The sequence below is a fragment of the Mirounga angustirostris genome, unplaced genomic scaffold (genome assembly GCF_029215605.1).
Source record: "Mirounga angustirostris isolate CCGP_5_RB_7025 unplaced genomic scaffold, mMirAng1.0.hap1 SCAF_1, whole genome shotgun sequence".
In the NCBI taxonomy this organism is placed as follows: Eukaryota; Metazoa; Chordata; class Mammalia; order Carnivora; family Phocidae; genus Mirounga; species Mirounga angustirostris.
This window is the reverse complement of record NW_026991709.1, coordinates 105,638,019-105,665,555: the sequence shown is the minus strand read 5'-3', so window position 1 is coordinate 105,665,555 and position 27,537 is coordinate 105,638,019. Positions and strand designations below refer to the sequence as shown.

Below are 27,537 nucleotides of genomic sequence, written 5' to 3'. Positions count from 1 at the left end.
TTCTGTCGGTTGTCTTTTGGTTTTGTTGACTGTTTCCTTTGCTTTGCAAAAGCTTTTTATCTTGATGAAGTCCCAATAGTTCATTTTTGCCCTTGCTTCCCTTGCCTTTGGCGATGTTTCTAGGAAGAAGTTGCTGCGGCTGAGGTCAAAGAGGTTGCTGCCTGTGTTCTCCTTTAGGATTTTGATGGACTCCTGTCTCACATTGAGGTCTTTCAACCATTTGGAGTCTATTTTTGTGTGTGGTGTAGGGAAATGGTCCAGTTTCATTCTTCTGCATGTGGCTATCCAATTTTCCCAACACCATTTGTTGAAGAGACTGTCTTTTTTCCATTGGACATTCTTTCCTGCTTTGTCAAAGATTAGTTGACCATAGAGTTGAGGGTCCATTTCTGGGCTCTCTATTCTGTTCCATTGATCTATGGGTCTGTTTTTGTGCCAGTACCGTACTGTCTTGATGATTATAGCTTTGTAATAGAGCTGGAAGTCCGGAATTGTGATGCCGCCAGCTTTGCTTCTCTTTTTCAACATTCCTCTGGCTATTCGGGGTCTTTTCTGGTTCCATACAAATTTTAGGATTATTTGTTCCATTTCTTTGAAAAAAGTGGATGGTATTTTGATGGGGATTGCATCGAATGTGTAGATTGCTCTAGGTAGCATTGACATCTTCACAATATTTGTTCTTCCAATCCATGAGCATGGAACATTTTTCCATTCTTTGTGTCTTCCTCAATTTCTTTCATGAGTATTTTATAGTTTTCTGAGTACAGATCCTTTGCCTCTTTGGTTAGATTTATGCCTAGGTATCTTATGGTTTTGGGTGCAATTGTAAATGGGATCGACTCCTTAATTTCTCTTTCTTCTCTCTTGTTGTTGGTGTATAGGAATGCTACTGACTTCTGTGCATTGATTTTATATCCTGCCACTTTACTGAATTCCTGTATGAGTTCTAGCAGTTTTGGGGTGGAGTCTTTGGGGGTTTCCACATAAAGTATCATATCATCTGCAAAGAGTGAGAGTTTGACTTCTTCTTTGCCGATTTGGATGCCTTTTATTTCTTTTTGTTGTCTGATTGCTGTGGCTAGGACTTCCAATACTATGTTGAATAGCAGTGGTGATAGTGGGCATCCCTGCCGCGTTCCTGACCTTAGGGGGAAAGCTCTCAGTTTTTCCCCATTGAGAATGATATTCGCTGTAGGTTTTTCATAGATGGCTTTTATGATATTGAGGTATGTACCCTCTCTGCCTATACTCTGAAGAGTTTTGATCAAGAAAGGATGCTGTATTTGTCAAATGCTTTTTCTGCATCTATTGAGAGGATCACATGATTCTTGTTCTTTCTTTTGTTAATGCATTGTATCACATTGATTGATTTGCGGATGTTGAACCAACCTTGCAGCTGAGGGATAAATCCCACTTGGTCGTGGTGAATCAGTCTCCATTTCTAGAGTCCTGTCTGAATCATTCTCTCTTTTTCTCTCTCTCCATCTCCACTTGCCAGTGCCCACACCACAACGCTTTCCCTCCCTCCTCCAAGAATACCAGAGAGTGTGTCCTCAAGAGCCACAGAAGCCTCGCCTGAAACCCGATCCCGAGGGCGAGGGACCCTGATCCTTAGTTAGGCTACCCTCTGCAGTGACCCACTTTTTAATAACTTCCTCGCCAGTGATCAGGTTGTGCCCGCACTGATGACAGGGCTGCCGCCGGGAGAGGCCTCCTACAATGTTGACTCTGCCCTTCTCTCCCGGAGCTCCTGCCGCTGTCAAGACCAACGGCCTGCAAGCCAGCGTTCAGAAACACCTTTCATCCACACCCGGCTCCGCAGAGGGGTAGGCTCTGCCAAGAACTGGTGACATTCACGGCTTGAATGGAGCTTTCAAAGCTGCTGTCCACGTGTTTCTGGTGAGCTGTTTCTGTCCTGTTTGCCCCTCCTCGGTCAGGTTGTGCTCTGACTCAGCTTCACATGCAACTGTCCTTTGGGGTGTTACCAGGGCTTTTTCTAATGAGCCATTTCTCCTTTTTGCAGCCCCACTGAGACTCAAACCGCAGGCCACTCTACCAAGTCCCCAGGCTCTGCCCCTGCATGCATTCTCACATCCACCTTGCAGCTGATGGAAATTTTGCCTACAAGCTAGTTAGCTCCCCGTGATTCGACTAGATACATATTTAATGCATTTTTAAAATAGATACTGAATGTCATTTCCATGGCTATTTCAGATTATTGATGGCACATTTTCTTTTAAATAAAACTTTTATATGTATAAATGATTTATTTAACATGGGGCAGATTTTATTCCCAGGAGAGTAGAGGTTCTAAGTCTTACTTGCTGTTCTTCCCCGGCACAGCATTGTAGGAAACCGCAGAGACGGTGCTTGGAATACAGACATCTGAAAAACATTTGATTTTCATCATATTTCTTAAAATTTTACTAGTAGCTGACGACTCTTATCAGCCCATAATCACAAATGGACCAGAACATGAAATAGCTGTGAGAGCTAAGAAAAACATTCTTGTTGGAACAAGTTCATTCTTAGAAAACAAGGTCTGTTCTAACTTAGAAGGAGGGAAATGAAAGTATCGTATAGGCACTGGGAAGTATTTTTTTTTTTTTCTGTTCTTTTTTTAAGTTTTTATTTTAATTCCAGTTAGTTAACATAGAGTATCATATTAGTTTCAGGTGTACTGGGAAGTATTTTTAAAGACAAATCGTATTTTTTTCGGTTCTCTCTCTGAACACCAGTCAGGTCAATTGTTCAGATATTTGAATGGATCAGAAATGAGTGCACAGTCTTCCCAAAAGGATGTTTGTCGTAAAAGAAAATGCCTTTTCTGGAACATTTCATAAACTTACTCTCCCAGAACCCCAACCAAACCCAGGCTGTGAAGTGTCCTGATGTTGAGCCAGTCAGCAAGTTGACAACACAACTAACTTTAGGAGCTTTGGCACTTTGAACATTTAAAACTCGTTCTGGCTGGATCGGGACACATGAAGAGAATTTTGTATGAATATTACATACTTGTTTATACTGTGAAGCTTGGATGGTCAAAACATGTTTATTAACTAGCTAAGACATGCAATACATAAAAAATGCAAGTGTCACAAAAGAATATAGAGAGCCTCCCCTTGCTAAGGCAAAAACTGCTATCAGTTTCTTGTATCCCCCTCCAAAGATAATATGTATGTGTGTATAGATATTTTATTTTATTTATTTATTTATTTATTTATTTATTTTTAAGATTTTATTTATTTATTTGAGACAGAGAGAATGAGAGAGAGAGAGCACATGAGAGGGGGGAGGGTCAGAGGGAGAAGCAGGCTCCCTGCCGAGCAGGGAGCCCGATGTGGGACTCGATCCAGGGACTCCAGGATCATGACCTGAGCCGAAGGCAGTCGCTTAACCAACTGAGCCACCCAGGCGCCCCTTTTTATTTTATTTTAAAGATTTTATTTATTTGACAGAGAGAGACACAGCGAGAGAGGGAACACAAGCAGGGGGAGTGGGAGAGGGAGAAACAGGCTCCCCCCAACCCCCCGAGCAGGGAGCCAGATGCAGGGCTCGATCCCAGGACCCTGGGGTCATGACCTGAGCCGAAGGCAGACGCTTAACGCCACCCAGGCGCCCCTGTGTATAGATATTTTAAAAGGTGATAGTATATTGAACACATGGTTCCTGCACATTGCTTTTCTTCACTTAGTTCATCTTGGAGCTCAACCTCTTTCTTTTTAATGATTGCAAAGCATTCTTTGCTATGGATGTTCTAAAATTTACTGATGAACTTTTGCGTTGTTTGCAGTCTTTTGCTACTACAAGCTGTGCTGTGGTGAATATCTATCTATCTATGCATCATCTATCTATCTATACACACACACACACACACACAAACATATATATGTGTGCATTCATGCATATGTGCCATTATTTCTATAGACGAAAGTCCTAGAAGTGGGGTTGTTGGGCCAAAGGACAGTGAATTAAAAAAAAATTTTTTTTTAAAGATTTTATTTATTTATTTGACAGAGAGAGACACAGCGAGAGAGGGAACACAAGCAGGGGGAGTGGGAGAGGGAGAAGCAGGCTTCCCGCCGAGCAGGGAGCCCGACGCGGGGCTCGATCCCAGGACACTGAGATCATGACCTGAGCCCCAGGATGGTGCATTTTAAATTTTGGTAGATACTGCAATGTTGACCTCCTTAGAGACAATCAATTTACCATTATTCTCCACATATCTCCTCCCACTCAAAAACCAAAATGTATGACAGGACAATACTTTCCTAATCACTCTCTGCTCTATTTGAGTATTTGTCTTTGTGGAGTTGCTTTAAAAATAGAGAGGTATAGGGCGCCTGGGTGGCTCAGTTGGTTAAGTGACTGCCTTCGGCTCAGGTCATGATCCTGGAGTGCCAGGATCGAGTCCCACGTCGGGCTCCCCGCTCGGTGGGGAGTCTGCTTCTCCCTCTGACCCTCTCCCCTCTCATGCTCTCTCTCTCCAATAAATAAAATCTTTAAAAAAAATAAATAAAAATAAAAATAAAAATAGAGAGGTATAGGGGTGCCTGGGTGGCTCAGTCAGTTGGGTGTGTGATTCTTGATTTCGGCTCAGGTCATGATCTTGGGGTTGTGGGATTGAGCCCCACGTAGGGCAACTGGCTTGGTGGAGAGTCTGCTTGAGATTCTCTCCCTCTGCTCCTCCTCCTGCTTGCACACGAGCGTGCATGTGCACGCTCTCTCTGTCTCTAAATAAATAAAATCTTAAAAAAAATAGAGAAGTATATCTGACAGAACATGACACAGTTAACATAATATTATCATTCAGGTCTCAACTAAACTGCTATTCCCTAAGCAAATCTTCCCTGACCATCCAACACACACATCCCCAGTCACTCTCCATTATCCTTTGTGTTGTCTTCCTACCACTTGTCACTACCAGAAATTACTTCTTTGTTTATTTGTTTATTTTTCCCCCTACCCTGCCACCCCGCACTAGAAGATGAACCTGAGGAGAGCAGGGACATGACCATTTATGCTGTTACCCAGTACTTTGAACAGTACCTGGCGTGGAATCAGCACGCCATACATGTGTGTCGAAAGAAACTCTCGGTCCAAAGGTACCCTTAGTACCCACGAATGTGAGTTTGCTCTGGAATAACTTTACAGAGCCCTCCAAGGAAGGCGGGGGGGTGGGGGGGTAGTGCTGCTCAGAGGAGTTTCTAACCCATTCTGGAAACGTTATAGGCTTTGGAGAAAAAATAATTCTCACACCATTCAGGGAAAACAAATGCGGCTGGTGGGGACTAACTCATCCTTTGACATGGAACTGAAGAAAATTAATTGCACTGTCCTTGGTTCTGGGCAAAATATGAGTCAAAGTGGAATAAAAATTAATATTTGTAAAGCGTTTGAAGAGTATCGAGCACTATTGCTATGACTATTAGAGAACAGAAAGATATCCCTTGATGAAAAATAAAGTAGAGGACTTTGACTTTTAGTTTACAAAGCACTCTGTTTTGAGGAAGTTCTGGAAGGCGGTATCTGCTGTCGAGGTGATTCACTGAATACAGGTAGTAATAAATGAGTGTTTGTCAAAGGGGTGTTTCTAAATCCTCTAAGGTTCTTCGGCTGGGTCCTGGGTGGGGCTGGCAGGTTTGGCGAGGCCTAATTAATTAGATTCAGCTGTGAGGAAAACTTTGGCAATGACTGTTGGTATAAACATTTCTTGCCGCCCCTTCGCTGGCGTGGCACCGGGAAGACATGAAAACGTCACTGGAGCTTTCTAGACGTTATATATTCTGGGAGATACAGGGGATGCGTGTGAATTTTCCCACTGGAAAATCTTTCTCAGTCTTGATTAATTAAATACGTGAAGTAGGTTCGTGTTCACTGCTGAAGAATGGGCATTTCTCAGAATTCTTGGAGAAGTCTGCCACTCGGTTTCTCATATACAATTGCATCTTGTCTTTCATACATCAGTGCCATGCCAGGCAGGTGGCTTTTGGGGTTTAGACCCCCATACTCCCCATTACTGTCACTTCCCCAATGCCTTCAATGAACAGTTAATGTTTTCTCAAGCTGAAAGTGCTATGAAATAAGTGCTCTTTCAAGGACAAGTCTTCTAGCTGGCCCCCACTTCCGGCGGGATGGCTGTGTGTGAGCAGTTTTCCAGGCACCCCGGGCATGGTCCTTCACATCTCCAGATACTCCAGGAAGCAGCCACTGCGGAGCGGTTGTCCGAAGACGTCTCTGGTGGCCGCTCTCTCCTTCCTCGGCAGACATACCACCTCCAGGGAATTCATTCTTGGTGGCCTTTCATGGAGTTCCCTGCTCTGCTCTCGGGGCAAGCCCAGGGACCTAGTGAACTTCTGACTCTGTGGAAGAATGTGGCAGGACGGGGTTATCCCGTGTGGGACAGAACCAGCAGCACCAGCTTCAGGAGAATGTTCCCGAGTCTGCCAAGTGGTTTCTTTTCAGGCCCAGGCTCTAGGGGTGCCAACTTCCAAATCCTGTAACACTTAACAAAATGGCCTGCTAGTCACACAGGGCCCTCTGAGGGCTAGCAGAACCCCTGCTAGCCTGGGCATTGAACCAGTGCCCTCTCCAAAGCTGGAGGAAAGTGTGATGCCCAACTGGACGTGACTAGAGACAATCAGAGTTTCTTTGATACTTATGATTTCTAAGATGTAAGGACCAAAATTGATCGGAAGGGTTTAAGATGCTCCTCCTTTTCACATTTCTGCATTTTCCAGACCGTCTGTGAAATACCCTTCAAAGAAAAATGAACTGCATATTTGTGTGTAAAAAAAGTCCAAGATTTTTTAAAAGGTAATTTAAGATTCTCCACTGTATTTCTTTACAGGTTATCACACATCCATCTGCCTACTTTAGATTTTTTGCCCAGGAAATAGGAGTTTTCCCACAAATAACTTCAGTTGCCTAGAGAGAAACACAATTTCTAGCAAGTGGAATGAGGAGTGATGATATGATTCCCATTCATAGGATCCACTGAGATTGCTTCTGAAACAAAATGCCCCTCTAATTAGGAGAGCTGCCCCACATAAAGGCTCATTTTGCCAGGCCTGACTTAGAGTTTTAACAATGTCTTCCCTTAAAATGCATACCTAACAAGAACCTGTGTGTCAGCTCAGTTTTTCAGAGCTAAGGGCACAATCGTGAGGACATGGCTTTCTCTGTAAACCCTCTATGTAACTGTTCTGCCCGAGACCTGTGGACAGGACGACCAGCGTGCCTATGGCCGAGACACAGCTCTAGTAGGAAAGCCAGCGCGGGGTATTAGTTAGCTTGGACTGTCGTAACAAAATAGCATAGACCAGGTGGCTCAAACAACAGAAATGTATTTTCTCACTGTTTCTGGAGACTGGAAGTCTGAGATTGGGCCAGATTCTGGCCAAAATGACCAGATTCTGGGGAGGACCCTCTCTCTGGTTTGCAGATGGCCATCTTGTCACTGTATCAGGAAGAGAAATTGAGAGAGAGAGGAGAGAACGAGAGGGCCCGACCCAAGGGCCCCACTCCAAATACCCTCACATTGGGGGTGAGAGGCTTCAACGTATGAATTTGAGTGGGACACAAATCAGTTTAGAGCAGGAATGAAAACAGAGGGAGTTTGAACAAACCACTCTACTCCTATATACTTGTATAGAATAGACTAATAAGACAATCTGTAGCATAGAGGCCATTCTGGATGTGGTCTTCTGTGATTTCTTCAGGGACGTTCAACGGAAAGCCCATTTAAATGGCCTTTATCCCTGAGGTGGGTAGGAGTGCCGGGTTCACAAAGGCCAAGGGCAAACAGGGCCCAGCTGTTAGCGCCGAAGGCTAGCAGAACGCTGTCGAGATTCAGTCACCGTTTAGCTCAGATTTATTGAGCCCCTGCTCTGAGCCAGGCACAGGTCTAGGCCCTGGGGATACTGCAACCAAGAAAACATCAAAATTCCCTGCCCTCAGGAAGCATCCATTTACATATCGCACCAAAGGGCTGGCCCTCAATAATCTGGATACAGGTTTCAGAAAGCTAAGGTGTGAGCACTCAACCAGTGCCGCGGTTTGCAAATGCCCGCTGTTCAGTGTTGTTTCCCTTTGTCAAGCTTCGAGATACCCCAAGAGTATACGTTGTTCAGAGGAGCTGGAGGTGCCCAGGGTGGGAGCGGAGGAACACTGCCCCACCGTCCTCTTTGGCTCTGGGGCTGACATGCTCGCTGTGCGGCCTCGGGCTAGGAGCTTCTCCCTTGTGCCCATTTCTTCACTGACAACAAGGAGATGATGCTATTTGCCTGTATCCTGGGGATGTGTGTGCATCACCCTCCAGCTGGTGTTTGGAAAGACTACTTTTCAGACTAAGGACAAGTCAATGAAGTGAGCTCTGCAACTCACCTCTGTGCAGCTAACTTGCTCCCTGCCTCTCTGGAGATCCGTGTGTAAACACAAGACTGTGTAATTAACCTGATGTCAACACCAGCTGTACAAAGGCACCAGAGGGGGGCCAGGTGGCCCAGGAGAGACATAGCCAGGCTGACTTTGGGGGGAGAAGGAGCCCTTTTCTCTGGCTCCTCATTCCATTTCTTCAAGGGAGGAATGACCTACCAAATGTGGGCAGGCAGTTTCCAGGACCTGGTGGGTTTCATTCACACGGAAGAGAACAAAAGGTGACCCTTGGGGGGCCTTTATTTTCCAAGAAGCCCTGGCTAGCCAGTGGCTTCAGGCGTTTGTCCAGATACTTCAGGTGGAAGCTGCCATTGCCTACATTACCTCCAAGGAATTCTTTGATATGGTGATGACCATTGTGCTGAGTGGGGCCTGGAAGATGCTCTGTTTGGTCCTGTGGCTGCTGACAGAGTTGGGGAAGGGGTGGAAGTGAATTAAGTGAATGTTTAAGTTTGTATCCCCCATTTTGTCCAGGGTTTTCTTCACTTGGGGTAAGAATATGATGATGAGATGATTTATAATGAGGAAAGCAACGTTAAAATGGAAGGCATGAGAGAAAGTCACGTTGTCATTACAGTAACAAAAAATGCAAAGGTGAACTCAATACGAAGTTAAGACGTAAAGAGCTTCAAAGATTGTCAGAACAAGATGTGGCTTTGCTAAGGGATTCTCTCTCCGAGGCTTTTCCACAATTTAAAGGAAAACTCTTTTTTTTTTTAGCCAACTTGTTATTCCTCCTCACCTCAGACTGAACGAAAAGCTTATCCCAAGGAAGTAAGCCGTCCTAGCAAATGAGGAAATGATTTAGGTTTAAACTAATATAAAATAGGAGCCGGACTTCTTGATAATTTGTAACTTGTGGCCAACTGCCCACCCTTCCTTCCTTCCCTCCTCCTTTCCTTTCTTTCCCCTTCCTTTCCCCCCCTCCCTGCTCTTAGCCATGATTAACAGGTTTTAGTCCTTTAAGTAAACCATGACACCTTTCTGACCTCTCTTGTCCTCTGAGGTGTTCCAAGTGCGTCACATGCCCAGTGTGACTGAAAAGTAACAAGACAGAGTTCCAGATCTGGCTCTGGAGATAAGTCTCATCACTTTGTAGTCACAGGGCATTGTTTGGGGAGTTGGTGGGGGGAGGTTATCAACGTCCAGGGAGGGAGCTGGGCGGGCAGGCAAGTGACCTGGCAGGAATGTGAGTATGTGACAGACAGTGCTCTGGGTTAAGTTCACAATAAGCCACACTCCCACTGTGGAAAAGCCATCCTTCTAGAATGCTATGGAGGCATAGGTGATGAGCCGTGGGATCAGGAGCTTTGCAGCCTTCTTCGGATGTCTGACTGCATGTGTGAAATTTCCTTGGAGGTTTCCTGGAGAATTCCTGAGGTGAGCAGTGTCCAAACAAGATAACCAAACATGGCTTCCATACTTTTGATATGGTTTGAAGTGGTTGGGTTCAGAGCCCAAGGCCAAGAAAAAAATTCTTGAGATATCTTTGGTGCAAAAAGGTGGTTTTATTAAAAGCACGGGGACAGGACCCATGGGCAGAAGTAGCTGCACTGAGGTTGTGAGGAGTGACAGATTATATAAGATTTTCTATCCTGTGGAGGGGACGGTGATGTTAGGGCTCCAGGAAACTGAGTCTATAGGTTTCTGGAGATTGCTTTTTTCTTGTAAATCATTAAGACAGTTGCAAACTGATGGAGACTCATGTCCTGCATGACTGTGATCTCTATCAGTTAACCATTGGTTTTTCCCTTTCCTTTGTTCTTGGGCAGCTAGGAGTGCCTGAGGAATGTCACACAGATCCCACAGTGGGGGGGGGGGGGTTGCGGGGTGGCAGCTTGTTCTTTGCCCTCAGCTTCTGCTCCCTCATTGCTTTGAGTGTCTGTGTCTTCTTTTCATGGGCCCCAGACTTACCGTGACTTCAGTGGGTGCCTCGGGGCTGTTACACCCTTCCCTGCAGCCCGAGCCCCAAGGAGCCATCTTGTGCCCTGGATTCACAGAAGAAGCGCTGGGTGGTGCTGAATTCTGATTCTACTCTGAAGTTAGCAGAGCCGAGTTCTGAGCTACACTGCTGGTTTGTTTCTTCCTTCCTATTTATATTTTGTTTGGGCTCAGAGTCCGGTTTATTAGGCTGATCTGCTTCCCATTCAATGGTTAACTTTGGAATAAATAAACATTAGGAGCTGTGAGTTCTCACTGGGGGCGTTAGTACATCACACTGATTCAAGAACGATGAGCCTTAGAAACAAATGACAAGGACCACATGTCCCTTTGCAAATGTGAGGACTGCCACAGGTTGTCAGGAAGAAAGAAGTCATGAATGTCCTTCACACTCTCGAATAGCAGACCTTTCACCCAGCACACCAGGCCCAGGATTCCAGCCTCCTCAGCGCTTTTGTTCTTCACCCAGACAAAGAGCGGCTCTGACACAGTTTTTTGCATGCAACATGCCGTCTGGCTGGAGGGATGGGCTGGACATGAATCCCCTTTACGGTTTCTCCAGTTTGGAGACATACTTGTCTTAGCGGGAGTTAATTCTACAATACCACTGACTGTGTTCAATGTGGTCCAGGATGTGGCCTTCTTTGTAGACATACCTGTGGGCCCAGGGGCCTGAGTTGTGGTGATGAACTGTGTATGGTTAGAATGGTGTCTGAGGAGAGTCACCATCGTTTATCTGTCAATGGGATGCTGACCTATAGTGGGTTTTTCTAGCGTATGTTATCCTTCTTCCCCAAAACTGTAGCATCTGTTCTCAGAAGGTTTAAAATACCAAGCATAGGTTACCGTGGGGACCATTACTTTTCTTACCACTTAAAAAACTGAACAGAATTACAAGAAGGTAAGGCAATATGCCGATCCTTGTAAAGGCAAGGTAATAGGTACAGGAAGAGTTATTATACTATTTTATGTACTTTTATATATGTTTGAAAGCATTTCTTTCTTTCTCTTTCTTTCTTTCTTTCTTTCTTTCTTTCTTTCTTTCTTTCTTTCTTTCTTTCTTTCTTTCTTCTTTCTTTCTCTTTCTTTCTTTCTTTTCTTTCTTCTTTTTAAAGATTTTTAATTTTTTTAAGTAATCTCTACACCCAGTGTGGGGCTCAAACCCACAACCCTGGGGTCAAGAGTTGCATGCTCTACCGACTGAGCCAGCCAGGTGCTCCTGTTTGAAAGCATTTAAGTAAATTTTTTAAAAAGATTCTGAACACCCATTTGAAATGATACAAAGACATTTGGCATGTGCAAATTCTTACTCAACACTAAGAAGAATTATTGTTAACTGAGCACGTGGATCAGAGAACCTTGTGCCAGGCCTTTATGTGCATGATTTCCACGAGCACAACCCAGCAAAAGCAAGACAATTAATCTGATTTACAGGTGAGACTCAAGGAAGCTAAATGCTTAGCTCAAGCCACCTGTCAAGTGGCTTCTTCAAACACAGATCTCTTTCCCTAAGAAGCATAATTTTCTACAACTCCACGAGACCTTCAGCTTTGTGTGGGTGTAGAGTGCCATGATTCCCAAGCCCAGCTAGTCACAAAAATGACCCAGAACACTGACTTTTAGATTCTTTTCCTAGAGCCTTCAGGTCAGGAGTAAGGCGGGGGAAGGGCATGTTTTATGCACAGGCTCCCACCCCAGCGATTTTCATGGGGAGGAGAATTTAGGACATTCGACCTCGCCCCTAAAAAGAAACTTATTCCTACAAAGTGCCCCCCTCTTTAGAGGTTGTCTTTTAAAATGCATGGTTTCATGTCAGCATAAAACATTACAACACATTCCTAATTCTTTCCCTTTGAATTCACTTATTACCTAGCCTTGTTTTTTCCCTGTTGGGAGAGAATGTCCTTACAGCAGGGACATCTGGGGCAGGGGAGTCGCTAAGAGGTGGTAAAAAGTTGCAAAAAAGGAAGATGGGGAAATTCAATGTCCTTTCCTTCATAATTTCATCTAGCGCCAGCCAACACCACACCCCTAGGGGTGTCTGTTCTTTATGCACTGTAAAATCTAAAAATAAAAGAAATATCTTTGAAAGAGAATATTGTGCCCAGATAAAGCAGAGGGTTCGAATTCAGTAATCAGTTGTATTTTTCAAAGGACAATTTTGATATTTGGATCTTCTTCCTTGACGCCTCTTCCTTGTCCTGTGCAAGTGTTTCTAAATGCATATGCAAGGGTCAGGTCCAGGCCAGAAAGAACAATGGGCATATGAGAATTGCCAAGGCTCAGAAACTGAAGCATTTCACATAATAGGTCTGAGTTCCAGGAAACTGAAATTCCTGAGCTCTTTGGAGATACTGGCATTCAAAGAGGCATGGATCATTCCAGCTTCATTTTGGGCCTCGGGGGACTGCACTGGGTCGTGAAAATCTGCAAGAAGGAACACACACACCCTATCTGTGAAATCCACATAATCTCAGTGACTCCGACAGTCTTGGAAAAACGATTATCCTTCCCAATACCACATCCACCCCCACTAGGAAGGATCCAGAAGGGCCTCTTAATTCGCGCTGTGAGAGAAGAAAACACACAGTGGATTTCCCCCCGCTTGTTTGCTTGTCAAGGTTAAGAAAACATTGAAGCCAATGGCTTCTTCTCTCAACTGGCTAAACCAAGGGCAGGGGAGCAAATGAAAGCAGGAGCCTCAGTAATTCCTGCATCTGACCTCAAGTCCAAAGACGACGACCTTCTTCAAAGGAAGAATTCTTTGAATGTGTCCCGTGTAATCTTGAGACAGGGGGATGAGGGCAGCTGAGGTCTGTGGGCACCTGGAGTAGGAGTGGATCTTGTGTCGTTCCAGCCAGGATGCCAAGTGGGCCAGAGAAATATAGCTGGAGGAATCGGACCCACCATGGAGATGCCGGGGGGCCGTTATTAGCAATCATCCTGAAAAGAGACTGCATTGCCCACCACTGTCCCAGACCTCCCCCTTCCGAGCCCTGACAGGGAACTCGGAAGGCAGTTCCAACAGACAACCCCCTCAGAACCATTTCTAAAGTTACAGAATCTCAGGCCCAGAAGGCACCCCAGAGCCGCCTTAGTTTGCCCGGCTGTGGGATAAGACAGATCTTGGAAGTAACATCTCCACTTACCCTTTTATGCCCTAAAAAGTCTCCGGTAAAAGCCACTTTTCTAAATGACGCTACCTACTAACCTGTTTTGTTAAGTAGGTGTCACCAAGCACAACGACCTTTTCTTTTTTTTTTTTTTTAAGATTTTATTTATTTATTTGAGAGAGAGAGAGACTGAGAGACAGAGAGCATGAGAGGGAGGAGGGTCAGAGGGAGAAGCAGACTCCCCGCCGAGCAGGGAGCCCGATGCGGGACTCGATCCCGGGACTCCAGGATCATGACCTGAGCCGAAGGCAGTCGCTTAACCAACTGAACCACCCAGGCGCCCCACAACGACCTTTTCTTAATACCTGACATCACCCTGAAGCTTCAGTTTTCGCATCTATGAAATGGGGCAAACAATAGCCCCGACCTTATGGGGTTGACAGGATTGAATGAGACGTGACATGGAAAGTGCTAAAGTGCTTCCTTAGCACCAGAAACAAAGAGCAGCGAGAACCAGGACGCCACTGCAGGCTGAGCTCCTCAAACCGTCAGTTACCTTCTTTGCCGGCAACGCGGTGACTCCCTGCCACACCCCAATCAGTCTTTTGTTTCTTATCTGCCACTGACTGGGGAGCTAGAAGTATCAACCACGTCCCAAACCACATGTTTATATGCTCAGTTAGAATCAATAAGCCTTCGAATGAGTGGTTAAATGTACAGCTGTGTGAGTGCTTTATCTGATCTGCAGAAATGTTTCCCCACCCAGGAACACAGTCTGTATTGCAAAGGGTTGAATACATTACCAATCAGCCATCTAGGGCCTGGACGAGTGAGCTGCTACTGTATTTATTATACCCTACTTATACAAGGTCATATTTCTCTTTAATAAAGTAATTTTAATCACGCATCTTTAAGGGCCTGCTGGGAAGTTACTCTCTTTCCACCTGCTGCCAAGAGAGACACTACAGGACACTGGAAGTGAGGCATTGTGATCAGTATAAACCAAAGCGTGGCCCCTGAAGCACCATCCAGATTTAGAGATACCAGAGAAATCACTAGCCTTGGCTGTGCAAAATAAGTCTCCCAGAGGGATGTCTCTGTCTGCTTCTGTAGGAAGGGTAATGGAAAACCGTGATGTGTTTCTGGGTTGGAAGTTTGGCACTGTCAGTCTTCCTAAGGGGGTGAGTGTAATGTGATAGAATTTTCTGTTATGAAAGCAGACAGACAGGGATGTGTTTTTGTACTGAACAGTGGTTGATTTTGCCAGCCCAGCACCATTCATGCTTTGTTGTTGTTGTGACAGCCACCTAGTCCGGGGATGAGCAGGGGACTTAAGCCTGGCCATCAGTACCATATTCGAAAGAGACCACAGTGACTGGTTGAGAAATAAATATTCTAGCCCATGGAAGCCACCTGGGATTTTTGTTGGTGCTAACAGGAAAGAGGCAGTCTCTTTCTCTTAAACTGGAAATGCAAGCCTGGAGCTACTGGTGGCCATCTCACCACCACAGGAGGACAGCAGATCTGAGAATGAGACAAAACCCTGGGGATGTCTTTGAAGTACCTCCCTCCAGTGACACCAAGACTTTTCGGTTATATGTGCTAGTAGACGCATCCTCTTTTATTTGATTTTTCTTGAGACAAACCTTAGAGAGATTTTGGTCACTTGCAACTGACAGATTTCCCATCATACATTCTGATAATACGTAGCACGTGGCTCTATGTGACCACGTGGTAGCCAGCCTCCAAGATGGCCCCCAGTAAACTCTGCCTCCTAGTATTTCCTGGTATTCATGGAGTAGAACTCCCTCCCACACCAAATTAGGCCTGGTCAGTGTGACTACAGAATATAGCAGAAGTACAAGTTTGTGTGACTTCAAAGGCTTGAATCTCTCATTCTGGGGCAAGCCAGCTACCACGTTGTGAGAACACTGAGGAAGCCCATGGGAAGAAGTCCACATGCAGAGCCCTCAGGCCTCCTACGAATAGCCAGCACCAATTAGCCAGGTATGTGAGTGAGCTACCTTGGCAGTGGGCCTCCAGCCCCAGTCACGCCTTCAAATGACCGCCACCCGGCTAGCATCTGGACTGCAACCCCATGAGAGACCCTAAGCTAGAGACACCCTACCAATTTGGTCCCGAGTTCCTGACCCACTGTGGGAAACGGTGAGGGATAATAAATAATGATTGTTGTCTTAAGCCAGTAAGTTTTGGAGGAATTAGTTACACAACATTAGGTAAGTACCAGGCCACTCCTGCTACTTTTCATCTCCCAGTGAATAAAAAAAATACTGTAAGGCATCCGTCCCAGGCCCTCGTCCTTCAGATCTCACGCCATTTTTGAGAGTTCCCAGGAGGGAATTGCCATAGTGGGATCCCTGCCACCAGGCGCTCTCACCACTCCTGAGTCCCACCATCACCTCCCTGGGGACCAGTCTCTGCCAAGTGACCGGGCTGTCCCCTCCCTCAAATTCCTAAAGCAGAACTTAGGCATCAGGGCTCACCGTGTCCTCTGCAGTCCTGGGGCTGCTTCTTGTCCTCTCTCTGTGACGTCACTTTACCTTTTGACTTGTCCATGAAGTTTGGAATTTGTCATTTTGACCATACCAGATGATAGCTCAGAAGTCCAGCTTGGCCATTTTCTCTGCCATCATTGGAACAAACAGCTTTTTCTCGGAAACAGAGCAGCCTAATAGAATTTTTTGCCACGATGGAAATGTTCTATATCTTGACTATTCAACACAGTAACCACTGGCTGCATGGGATTACTTAGCGCTTGAAATGTGACTAGTATGATATAAGAGGTGAAGTTTTAATTATATTTAAATCGTCACAGATGGCTAGTGGCTTCTGATTTGGACGGCACAGCTTTGGATGCAATGGTTGCCAAGCAAAAAACTTCTCACCTTGAGCACAGAGTTTGCACGGAGGTAAAGGCGACTGCAGAGCAATGCTTTAGCTCCAATATTGTACCCAATTTGAATGGAAGTTTGACTTGCAGCACCTCCTCCCCTCTTCCCCTCAGGACCCAGACAGGAGCCCAGGATTGACTAACCCCACCATGTTCCAGACATGCCCATACAAACCTGAATCCCGGCAATGGGTGTGGCCCTCTTTCAGATGGATACCCTGCTACAGTGAGATCTGACATCTGGTGGGGGGGCGGGGGGAGGATCTGGAAGCTTCTCTAGCCCAAGCTTCCATGGGTCCCTCACTGCTTATGATTCCATAACTGTTCACTGAGCAGGCTCAACTCAGTGGGGTAAAACATGAAACGGTTTTCATTTTTCTAATCACTACCCTCAAATTGGATTTGTTCCTAGCCAAACAAAACAAACTAACAAATGAAAAATGAAAAGCTTCTCCCTTAGCACATCTTGGGCAGATTCCATTACTTTCTTGTCACTTGCAGTCCAATTAAAAACCTCATTCACGTGCTGAATTCAGAATTCCCTGTCAGGCTCCTTCTCTTGCTCAGTTTTAAGATCCTCCAGGCTGCTGGGGTAGGAAGGGGCAGGGACAAAGGAACACACTGTTGCCTGATGTGGGCCAGCTAGCTTGGTGAGGTCTCTTCTGCTCTCGCCCAGTTCTTGCTGCTGGGTTCCTTTGCCAGGCAGCAGCCCTCTGGGTAAATCCTGGAAGACAGCTCAAGACCTTACAGAGCCCCTGTCACCATCTTCCGCTCAGGTAGGCGAGGGGGAGATCCGCAAGAGTGAGCCTAGCAGATGTCCACCTGGCCAGTGAGATGCCACCTTCCCTGCAGCCTGTCCCCTCCCACTTCTTCACCTTGGGGCAGGGGTGGCCGGTGGGGCACAGGGAGGGATCCACTTCTCACTGTGAACCCTGCCCAAGGTGGTTGACCTACATGACTCCTCCTGCTTACCCACCCCCGCCAGCCCCCCACCCCCATAAAGGGAACAGCGAGGTGATGGTGGTGGCTGTTGACTGGGGACTGTGGAACCTAAGATGTTGCCCCGTAGGAAACCCAGGGAGGTGAGGGCAGGGGAAGAAGCAGATCTGGCTTTGGGTTTCTAATAACTCTCTTGGATGTGAGGCATTTAGCACCTCTTCTTTTCAGCTGGGACTCTAAGTGCCAGTTCCAGAGTAAAAGGAAAACTCTATTCCACGCTCCCCCCCATCCCCCCCCCCCCCCCCGCTTTGGTCTGCCTTGGGCTGTCTGGATCAGGCTGTGTGGAGCTGCTTGCTGGTCCCAGGTGAGCTGCTGACAGAAGGGCTATAGGCAGCGCTGGGCCTGCAGGGCTGGGCTGACTCTCAGAAGCTGGACAGAGAGCCCAGCACTGCGGGCAGTAGCTTCCTGGCTTTTCAGGCAATGTACCCCTGTTCCGGTGTCCTCGTGGTGCGCAGCGAGTGGCTGCTGAGCCCTGGCAAGACCAGGCAGAGGGCTCCCAGCACCCTGGCCCCGGCTGGAGCGCTAAGCTCTTTGCTAGTCTCCGTGGACTCACAGATGGGCAGTGGGGGATGTTTCAGCCTTGAGTGATCTAATCCTTTGGGATGGGAATGCCACTTCCAGGCACAGGGTGGCTGAGGAAGCAGTGCTGGTTGACTCTCCCTGGTGAAGCCATCCCTAAAGGGCGGCGGGTCTGGGGGCAGAGCCTGGAGCAGGGCATTCTGCTAGGACCACGGCTGTGGACGCCAGCCAGAGCTGGTGAGTTCACAGTGGTTTGTGGGTGTGGGTGATCGGCTGTATCACAGTCACTCTGCCAGTGGCCTGCACACGTTATCAGGCCGAACACTAAGCCATGGCCGTTCCTCCTGACCTGCACACTCAGTTCTTGTAGTCAGACACCTGCAGAGGCCAAGAGTCCGGGAGTGATGGTTCAGGACCGGGCCAATAGCATTCTGCCTCCCGTCGACCCCAACCACCGTCCTGTCCCAGATAGCGAACCCTGTCCCCACCCTGCCCAGGAGGAAACAGCTCCTCTGCTGTTTTTTTCCATCTCTTTCTCTCTCCATCCTCCCCTTCCTTTTTAAACCCCCAATAGTAGGCACAACCAACTCACTCCATACCTACCATTCTCAGGGAGGCTCACTGCATTGACTCCAAGGTGGTTTTCTGAGCTAGCCTATATTTTGAAATATCTGGCACTTGTCTCCTAAAGAACAGAAGAGGAGAAAAAAAAATACAAATTAAATCTCCAGGACATGGCTCTCACAGAGAACCTGCTCGCTATGCACACATGAGTAAGGGAAAGGAAAAAAACACTGCTACTCTTAAAGCATTACCCTCAAGCTGACTGTTGGCAGTCTTTTCGCAGCCTGAATATGTCCCGGTTCTCAATACCATCTGTTCTCACACACCTGCGACCTTTAAATAGGCCAAACGTTCCTGTGAATAGGTAATAGGAACGATTTCTATAAGCAACAGAACCCATCAGGGAAATGTGGTTTCTTTAGGCTACCTGGATTCTGGAACTTATTTATAATGTATACGGAAAACATTCCAAATGAATTCTTAGTAAAAGATATAAAAAAAAAGATGGTTGCCTTGTGTCTTTATTAGAAAGGGGATATAGAGCTGAAACCTGGGTCAGCCATTTTTTTCCCCTCTCAGCTGAATTATTTTTTTCCTTGTTGTTTGGCTAACTTCAGGAAGACTTTCTTTTTTCCTAAAAAAAACCATTCTCTTGGTTCTTAAAGATGAGAAGGTTTCACTCACTGCACTCACGATTGCATTTTAATTAGAATTATGGTGGCATTTTAGATTATTTATTTTCTCACAACAGAGCCATGAAACAGCAATGTCCCATTTTATGTATGAGCACACTGAGGCATGGAGATTTTAGAAAATTTCTCCAAGGTTATATATAATTACTGAGTAACCTAAGATTTTCGGTCATCATGTTCTCCCAAATATTTAAGCAGTTATGCCACTGTTAACTTTCTGACTAGCTGAAATGTTATCCTTTGGTTCTTGATGCCAACTCTTTGATCAATGTTATCATTTCATTTTAAGTTCTCTTGGGAAGGTGTAGATCAATAAGTAGAGTAACTGGAAGTATCTTGTTTTTTTTATAGTGACTTAAGGAGATATTTAAGTAAAATGTGGTCGGAATTTTGTCTCAACTTTTTATGTTTTGTTTCAGCATTTATCTTACTGGCAAATCATATTTCTAAATGCTTCTGTTTTACATGGGAGACCTTATTAGCCTCCTGGAGTAAACATTTTAAGTTACTTACCACACAGAATCCCCTTCTCAATGTTTATCTTCTATATGAATGGATTTTCTTTTATGTGTGTTTTCACGCGTCTGATTCACACTTTGTGTGTTCTTGAATTCTTTTCCTGTTTGGTTGTCTTTGTTTTCCCTAAAGCCACCCAGATTTTCCCTCTTTTTCTACAGATGCCTAGCCCACTGGCACACTCGCTGTTTATTTTTTCGTACTTCTTTTCTTTTTCTTTAATCTGTAGTGTGTGCCCTACAATAGGAACAGGGGATTTAGGAAACTGCATTTTTGGCCTCGGTCACAGCAGCACCAAACAACACCTCCAGAGAGTAAATGTTTGTGCTCCCAACTGCTCCAAGTTCTCAAACATTCGGGCCAGCAGTGTAGGTGGGGCTTGTCATGCTTCCTACAGGAGTAGGAAGCTAAGTCGGTCCTGGAGCCTGGGGGCGGGGGGTGGGGGTGGGGGAGGCAGGCAGCCCTCCGAGGCCATCTGCTCCCTCAGAAACTGGTAGGAATCTTTTCTTTCCAGAAGCCTCTTTGTGTGGCTACTGGGACACAGCACCTGAGGCATGTGGGCGCCTCTCCTACCTGCTGTCCTTTGACCCAAGCTCAGAGCGCTTGCCACCCCCTGACTTCTCAGAGTCCCCAATTCACTCTTTTAAATAAAGGAGATACCTTAAAAAAATCACCAAACTGCCCTTCTCTTTTAGGCTGTGGAAGGTCCGGACTCCAGCCTGGAGTGACAGGGAGTGGTCTGAAACCGTGTGGACCACCTAGAAGGCACCGAAGCTTTGGCAAGTTAAGTACAAGCCAGTGGCGCACTGCACGGCATCTGGAGAGACAGGGAGAAGACAAATTGTAGGACTGAGAAGGATCTAGAACGCATCAAGTCCAGCAGCGGGCCTCAAAGCTGGCCCCCTCACGGGGAGACACTGCTGTCCTCCTAGCACCCATCGAAGGAAGTGCTGGAGGTAGGGGAGGGGACTTGCAAAAAATGTATTTCTGGTCTCCAGGTTTATGAACCACTTCGAATGTAGCCCTCTCCCAATCCCCTGTCAGGTGAAGCCCAGAACAGGGGTGTGACTTCTCCAACATCTAGGACTATTTAATGCACAACCAGAGTATACATTCCCCCAAATTATTCATCCATCATTCTTTCTAATACAGCACAGGAACAATATACCGCAACTGTGCTTGGGGGAGAGGGAGGGAAAGCACTCTGCCAACATAATAATAAGAGCTAAAGTACCAAGCAAAAGCTCAAGGTAAAAAGGAAAAGGGGCAGCGGGGGAAGGGGTTCCAAGGCAGATCACACGGAGCACTGTTCGTACGCAAACCTGAAAGCATACAGAGGCCAGGAATGGCACACAGACCAGACTAATTCAATCCAGATCTGGGCACTTATTGCCCTGAATGTAGTTCCTCCCTCCCTTGCAAGGCTTGGGCTGGTCCTGTTGTGTGAGGTTAGAGAAATTCAATGGGAAGGTTTAGAGACCCAGAGCCAAGGACATCATTACAACTCTTGTGCTCCCAGTACAGAAGCGAGGGGAGGAATGTATGATGCAGTTGTGTTTTGTGTTTAAGAAGGAAAAAAAAAAAAAAAAGCCTGTGTGGTCCTGAAGGAAAGAACATTTTAGGTCAAATATTAGGAAAAACTTGCTAACACTCAGAGCCATTCCTCTGAGGACCTGGGAACTTCCTTCCCTGCCATATTCCAATCGTGACTTTTTTTTTTCCACAGCAGTGCAGCAACAAGGCAGAAACTACCATTTGCAAGGCAAATTCAGGTCAATCTTTTGGGATGTCTATCTCGCTTCTGTGCTTTAAGAAATGTGTTCAGTCGGGCGCCTGGGTGGCTCAGTCGTTGGGCGTCTGCCTTCGGCTCAGGTCATGATCCCAGGGTCCTGGGATCGAGTCCCGCATCGGGCTCCCTGCTCGGCAGGAAGCCTGCTTCTCCCTCTCCCACTCCCCCTGCTTGTGTTCCTGCTCTTGCTGTCTCTCTGTCAAATAAATAAATAAAATCTTAAAAAAAAAAAAAAAAAAAGAAATGTGTTCAGTCACTCTAGCAGGCCAGCAGCATGACTGGCCTTTTCCCAGTTTTAGTTAGCCCAAGCATCACGGCTAATCAGGAACAGGAGCCTTTTTTAACCCTTCAGATGGTGCCAGGACAAATTCCTCAGTGTATTCATGAGTCGAGGAACAGCATCTCTGGCCTGAAGATGTCTGGCAGGCTGGAATTTCTGGATGGCTTTTCCCACTGTGGGAATTCAAGCAAACCATTGTCATTCTTCCCTCTCTAGCAGGAGAAAGAAAAATCCCAGCCCTTAGAGCATTCATTCTGGCTCAAGGACATGGGTTTCTTTCCTGGAAACAGGGACTGGCTCAGTGAGATGCCCCCAAGTTGTGCTTGGTGTTGCCAACATGCCCGTTCTGGCAAGCTACTGAGGAAAGGGGCCGCTAGAGAGAAAGAGTCCCGATACCCCCCAGAAGGACACAAAACCTTCATTATTTAATAGTTCTTCAGCATCCGAGAAATTTTATCCCAAGGAAAAGGCTTCGATAACTTCATTAACAGGAGTATTTTAAGAATTATGAGTAGAAATCAGATCATGTTAAATAGTGCATTTCTAAGCCAAGTACAAGTTAAATTGCCTAAATGGGCTCCATAGGGCAACAGGGTAGTTGTGGATCCGCACCGTTGTAACTGGCAGCACGGGGACTGAGTGAGCCAATTTCCCGTGTCCCCCGGCCCCAGGCCTCGCAAGCACCCCAGCCCCGGGACACTCTGAAGGCTCCTCTGTAAAGCCCCGCCATGTTAGCAATGCTTGAGGCAAAAGTCACATTGACTCAGAGGAGAGGCCAGACCGTGGTGTGACAGAGCTCAGTCTCTTCCAGGGCCTGGCAACAATCATTTCGTCTCCATGGTTTTTCCTAGCAGCTGTCATGGGCCTCGCGACCACCTAGAGTAGCAGTTCTCCAAGGGTGGGCTGCAGACCCTTGGGAAGCCCAACCCTACTGCAGCTGGCCCACGAGTCAAAGCCATTTTCATGATAATATTAAGATGCTCTTTGGCTCTTTTCACTGTACTGACATTTGCATTGATGACATAGAAGCGATGGCGGAGAAAATCACCATCAGTGCCTTAGCATGAATCAAGGCAGTGGCACCAAACCGTTCCAGTAGGCACTGCATTCTTCACTGCCTCACCCCTGCAGTCCAGAGACACCTCTGCTCGTTTCCTTAAAGAATGTCCTTGAGGAACCATAAAAAATACTCATTTTATTAAATCTCGACCTTTAGGTACCGGTCTTTTTAACGGTCTATGTCATGAAATGGGAAATATACATTGAAAAAAATCTGCTGTATTCCAAAGTACCATGTTTTCCCGAGGAAAAGCACTCATGCCATTGTTCGAGTTACAAACTAAACTAGCTGCTTTTCGAGGAGCACTACTTCTACCTGGAAGAATGGCTGAGAGACAAATGACAGTTATTTTGACTTGGATATCTGGCAGATATTTTCTCAAAAGTTGGCAAGTGAGCCCGCCGCTTCAAAGAAAATAACTGACAGTATTTGTTGCCAGTGGTAGAAATGAAGACTTCAAGCAAAAATTAGAACTTTGGAAAACTTGTTTTAGCTACCATGAGCTTCACAGCTTTACCAGTATTTAGAGACTTTTACTGATGATATTGATGGTGATATTGACAAATGCAGTTTTTGATACTGTATGAGTAATGTCTCAACATTGGGAAGGTCTGCATAACTCAGTGAATCAACATTTTCCAAATGACCAGTGCCTGATGTAACAAAATTATGCACGGGTAAAGATCACTTCAAAGTATAAGGCAGACCAATGGATCCTAATGCAATCGAGATGAAACATTTATTCATTTGGTTTCAGGTTCCACACTGCAACTAACTTTTTTTTTCTTTAAGATTTTATTTATTTATTTGACAGAGAGAGACACAGCGAGAGAGGGAACACAAACGGGGAGGAGTGGGAGAGGGAGAAGCAGGCTCCCCGCTGAGCAGGGAGCCTGATGCGGGGCTCGATCCCAGGACCCTGGGATCATGACCTGAGCCAAAGGCAGACGCTTAACGACTGAGCCACCCAGGCGCCCCTGCAACTAACTTTTAAGAAACTACCACTTGTGCAGTTTTGGTATAGTATCAGAGAAAAAGCACAATTTTCTGAAAAGGCTTATAAAATACTCCCCTCTTTTCCAATGATATATCTGTGTGAAGTCAGATTTTCTTTGTATACTTCAACCAAAACAACACATCACAACAGATCGAATGCAGAAGCAGAGAGAATCCAGCTGTCTTCTATTAAGCCAGATGTTAAAGAGAGTTGCAAAAATGTAAAGCAATGTCACTCTTCTCACTATTTTGTTTTGTTTGGGAAAATATAGTTATTTTTCATGAAAATATATTACTTATGTTAGCATGAAATGGGCTAGTCAATGTTATTTTTAAATTAAACACCTTAAATTTCTCAGTTTTAATTTTTAATGTGTTAAATATCAATAGATATCACCTAAATACATAAAAACACTTTATGATCCTCAATCATTTTTAAGAACATAAAGGGTCCTGAGTCTAAAAAGTTGAGAACTGATGACGTACTGAAACTTCACGTAATAAAGCCACTCAACTAGAAACCATGGTAGCGTGGACAGAACATATGCTTTCGAGTCAGACCCAGGTTCAAATTCTGACTTTACCACTTATTAGCTATTTGACTTAACTGAGCAGTGGATTGCTCCAAGTTTCCGTTTCCTCATCTGTAAAATGGGATTAACGATACTTGACTTACAGATTTCTTGAGAGTTAGGATAGTACTTGTAATGTACTTAGCATAATGCCTCGCAGTAAGTACTAAAATATTGATTGAATGAAGATAGTAAGATGTTTGGTATATCAATGAGAACTTTCAGTTGCAAAGAACAGAAATCGCTTAAAGAGTAAAAAAACCAAAAAACTTACCTTCCATAACAAGAAGTCCAGAGACAGAAAAGCTCAACGATGTCTTAAGACCCAGGTCCTTCCCATCTCTGCTCTGATGCCTCAGTGTTGGTTTTCTTCATTGGTCAGGTAGCAGACGGCAGCAATAGTTCCAAGACATGACATCGAGGCAGAACAGCCTCTTGAAGAGGAGAGACTTGCTTTTCTCCCTTGTGGCTTTCTCTTAGGAAAGAGAAAACTTTTTCTAGGTTGCCCCCCAAGGTATTTACCCTCGTATTTCATTAACCTGAATTTGGTCACATGTCCATTCCTGAACCAATCCCTGCTGGGGCAGAATGTGATGTCCCTTTGACCAATCAGGCCCAGTTCTGGGGCTGGAGGTGGGGTCAAGCTTCCTTGAGGGACAGGCTTGGTGGGTGAAGGGCTGATACCTGAACAAAATCAAGGCTTCGTTAGGTAGGGAAAAGGGGTAATAGAAGGAACCATTAGGCAATCACACAGGGTCTACTAGATGCAGTAAATGGAAGTCTAGAGTAGTGGGTCTCAATTGCTCCTCAGCAGACTGGTTACATGGGAATCACCCGGGAGCTTGTTTAAAATTACAGTTCAAACTGTACTATGCATACGAATTTCCTGGGATCTTGTTAAAATGCAAATTCTGCATTTGTAACAAGTTCTCAGATAATGTAGCCACTACTGGTGGATGAAACCCACATTGATAAACAAAGATGTAGATCTGCCACCCCCAAATTACTGACTCAGTCTCCCAGGTGACCCTGGTTTGAGAATTGGGTTCGATGTGGTAGAATATCAACTATGTACAAGACTGGCACGCATTCATCCACTCATTCATTAATTTACTCATTCGATAAGCATTCACAGAAACCTATGCCCTAACCGAGCCCTGTGCTTATTGCCGGAACTGCAGTCCATATTTTGTTGGCGAGGGAGAGTGGCAGACCTATAAACAGGTGTCTTTTTTTTTTTAAGATTGTATTTATTTATTTGACAGAGAGACACAGCCAGAGAGGGAACACAGCAGGGGGAGTGGGAGAGGGAGAAGCAGGCTTCCCGCCGAGCAGGGAGCCCGATGCGGGGCTCGATCCCAGGACCCTGGGATCATGACCTGAGCTGAAGGCAGACGCTTAACGACTGAGCCACCCAGGCGCCCCTAAGCAGGTGTCTTTAATGTAATGTGAGAAATGCTCCAATAAAGGGAGGCACAAAGTGTCCTGTAACTGCAGGGCAAGGTGGTGAAGGTGGGGTGACAATTAGGGGGAAGTTGCACAGAGGACATTTGAGCTGGGCTTTCTCTGGTGCCCAGAGTGAGATAATATGTGTGCATGAAAGCATGGAAATATGCACAAGCCAAGTACTTTCAGGGCATAATGAAAAGGTCTCTGCGCCTCACGTACAGGCTGAGATGGGGGTGAAGGAAGGAAAGGTCAAAAGGTTTGGCTGGGACTCGGTTATGAGAGGCCTTGAATGCTGCATTAAATCCCTCGGCAGCTGTTCTCAAGTTTGCACATTAGAATCACTTGGAGAGCTGTAAAAAGTCCTGATGCCCAGGCCCCGCCCTAGGTCAGTTAATCATACTCTTTCGGTGGTGGGGGGTGGAAGGGGAGGAGGCAGGCATCAGTACATTTGAGAGCAGGTGTGCAATGTGCAGCCAAGTTGAGAACCGTAGCCTGCAAGAGCCAGCGCCTGCCCAACCTGTTTGCATAGAACACGCTTTTCCGTGTGGACGGAGCTTCTCCTTCCTAAATGCACTTTTCATTTCAATTTGATATTCAAAATCAGAATTATTAAAAGGCTTTTATGCCACAGAGGCCATGTGATGGGCATTGGAATGGAGGCCCCCCCCCACTTGCACAGGGGCCTGTGGGGTGCGGGCGGATGAAGCCTGCCCTTTGTTCTCCGGCCTGCATCTGTGAAAGCTGATTTGTGAGAGCTGCCGCCAGGCCGAGGGCACCCATTCCACCCACAGCCTAGACCCGGGGGGGAATCTTTGACCAGATAAGTCTGCAGAGTGGGGGCCCGATGAGAACACATCCCCTGACCCCCTTTCACTAACCGAATACCTTTTGGGGAATTTGAACATATTTTTCCTTGATCAGATGAAAAGATGAAGTCTCCACGTTTCAAAGCTGACAGAAGAATGTTTTTGGAGGCGCTTCGCAATATGAATTTGGAAGGCCTGCTCCTGGTTTTGATCTCCGTAGTCCGCTGCTAAAATGCCATGGTTAATAAAAGTCGTCCCTTCGCCCAGTTATCACCATTAAAGTCCCTGAAATAAAGTCTTTAAAGTGTCTAAATGTTGCTCTGAAACTTGTGTAGTTTTTCCCTCAAGTTGCAGAATTTCGGGAGTGTTCTGAATTAAAAAAAAATATTTAAAACTATTCCATGTATAAAACATAAACACAGCAAAAAAATAGCACTCCAAACTTGTTTACCAACCAGCTCAACCCCCCAGTTTGTAGTCAATAAACTATCGGGCCGCCTTCAGTGGACTGGAACGAGGCTTCCTGGGGGAGACCGCGGAGAGCAGCCGCTGAGGTCCGCCCAGGACGCCCCCCGCACGCTGCTGGGGGCGCCCGCCTAGCTTCGGCCCTCACGACTGTTTGGACTGCGTCCTGTTTCACAATTCCCCGCCCAACACACGGGAGGTGAAGTGCTGCTTTATTTTCAGAATTAAACTGCCTTCTAGGAAGCCTGGGGTCCCCTTGGCTTCTTCTCAAAGAGGCCCCCAGATGAGGAGGGGGGTGTTGGGGGGAGGGGGGCGAGCCGCCGCTTCTCCCCAGTGACTCACAGGCCTTCCCTGCAGAGTTTTCAAATCACCCAGCCTCTTCCTTTCCTGATAGCCGAGGCTTTTTCCCCACGACCAAATGATGTGTAA

General features: G+C 46.1%; 2 long non-coding RNA genes across 3 annotated transcripts in view; one reads left to right on the top strand and one right to left on the bottom strand.

Moving 5' to 3' along the window:
• The window catches only part of LOC135363822 (uncharacterized), a 35,364-nt gene extending 8,468 nt beyond the window's left edge, over positions 1-26,896 (top strand). The window contains exons 2-4 of one of the 2 annotated variants that reach the window (XR_010409952.1): positions 1,499-1,899; positions 20,387-20,647; positions 26,759-26,896. This is a non-coding gene — a long non-coding RNA (uncharacterized LOC135363822). Of the gene's footprint in view, positions 1-1,498; positions 1,900-2,023; positions 2,378-20,386; positions 20,648-26,758 lie in introns of those variants that run through there. The other variant, XR_010409956.1, reaches the window with a different exon arrangement.
• On the bottom strand, positions 11,555-20,471 carry LOC123863683 (uncharacterized). The gene is made up of 3 exons (XR_006795615.2): positions 20,352-20,471; positions 18,523-18,604; positions 11,555-18,297 (listed from the first exon to the last, which is right to left on the bottom strand). It is a non-coding gene; the product is annotated as an uncharacterized LOC123863683 (long non-coding RNA).
• Positions 26,897-27,537: the final 641 nt, after the last annotated feature.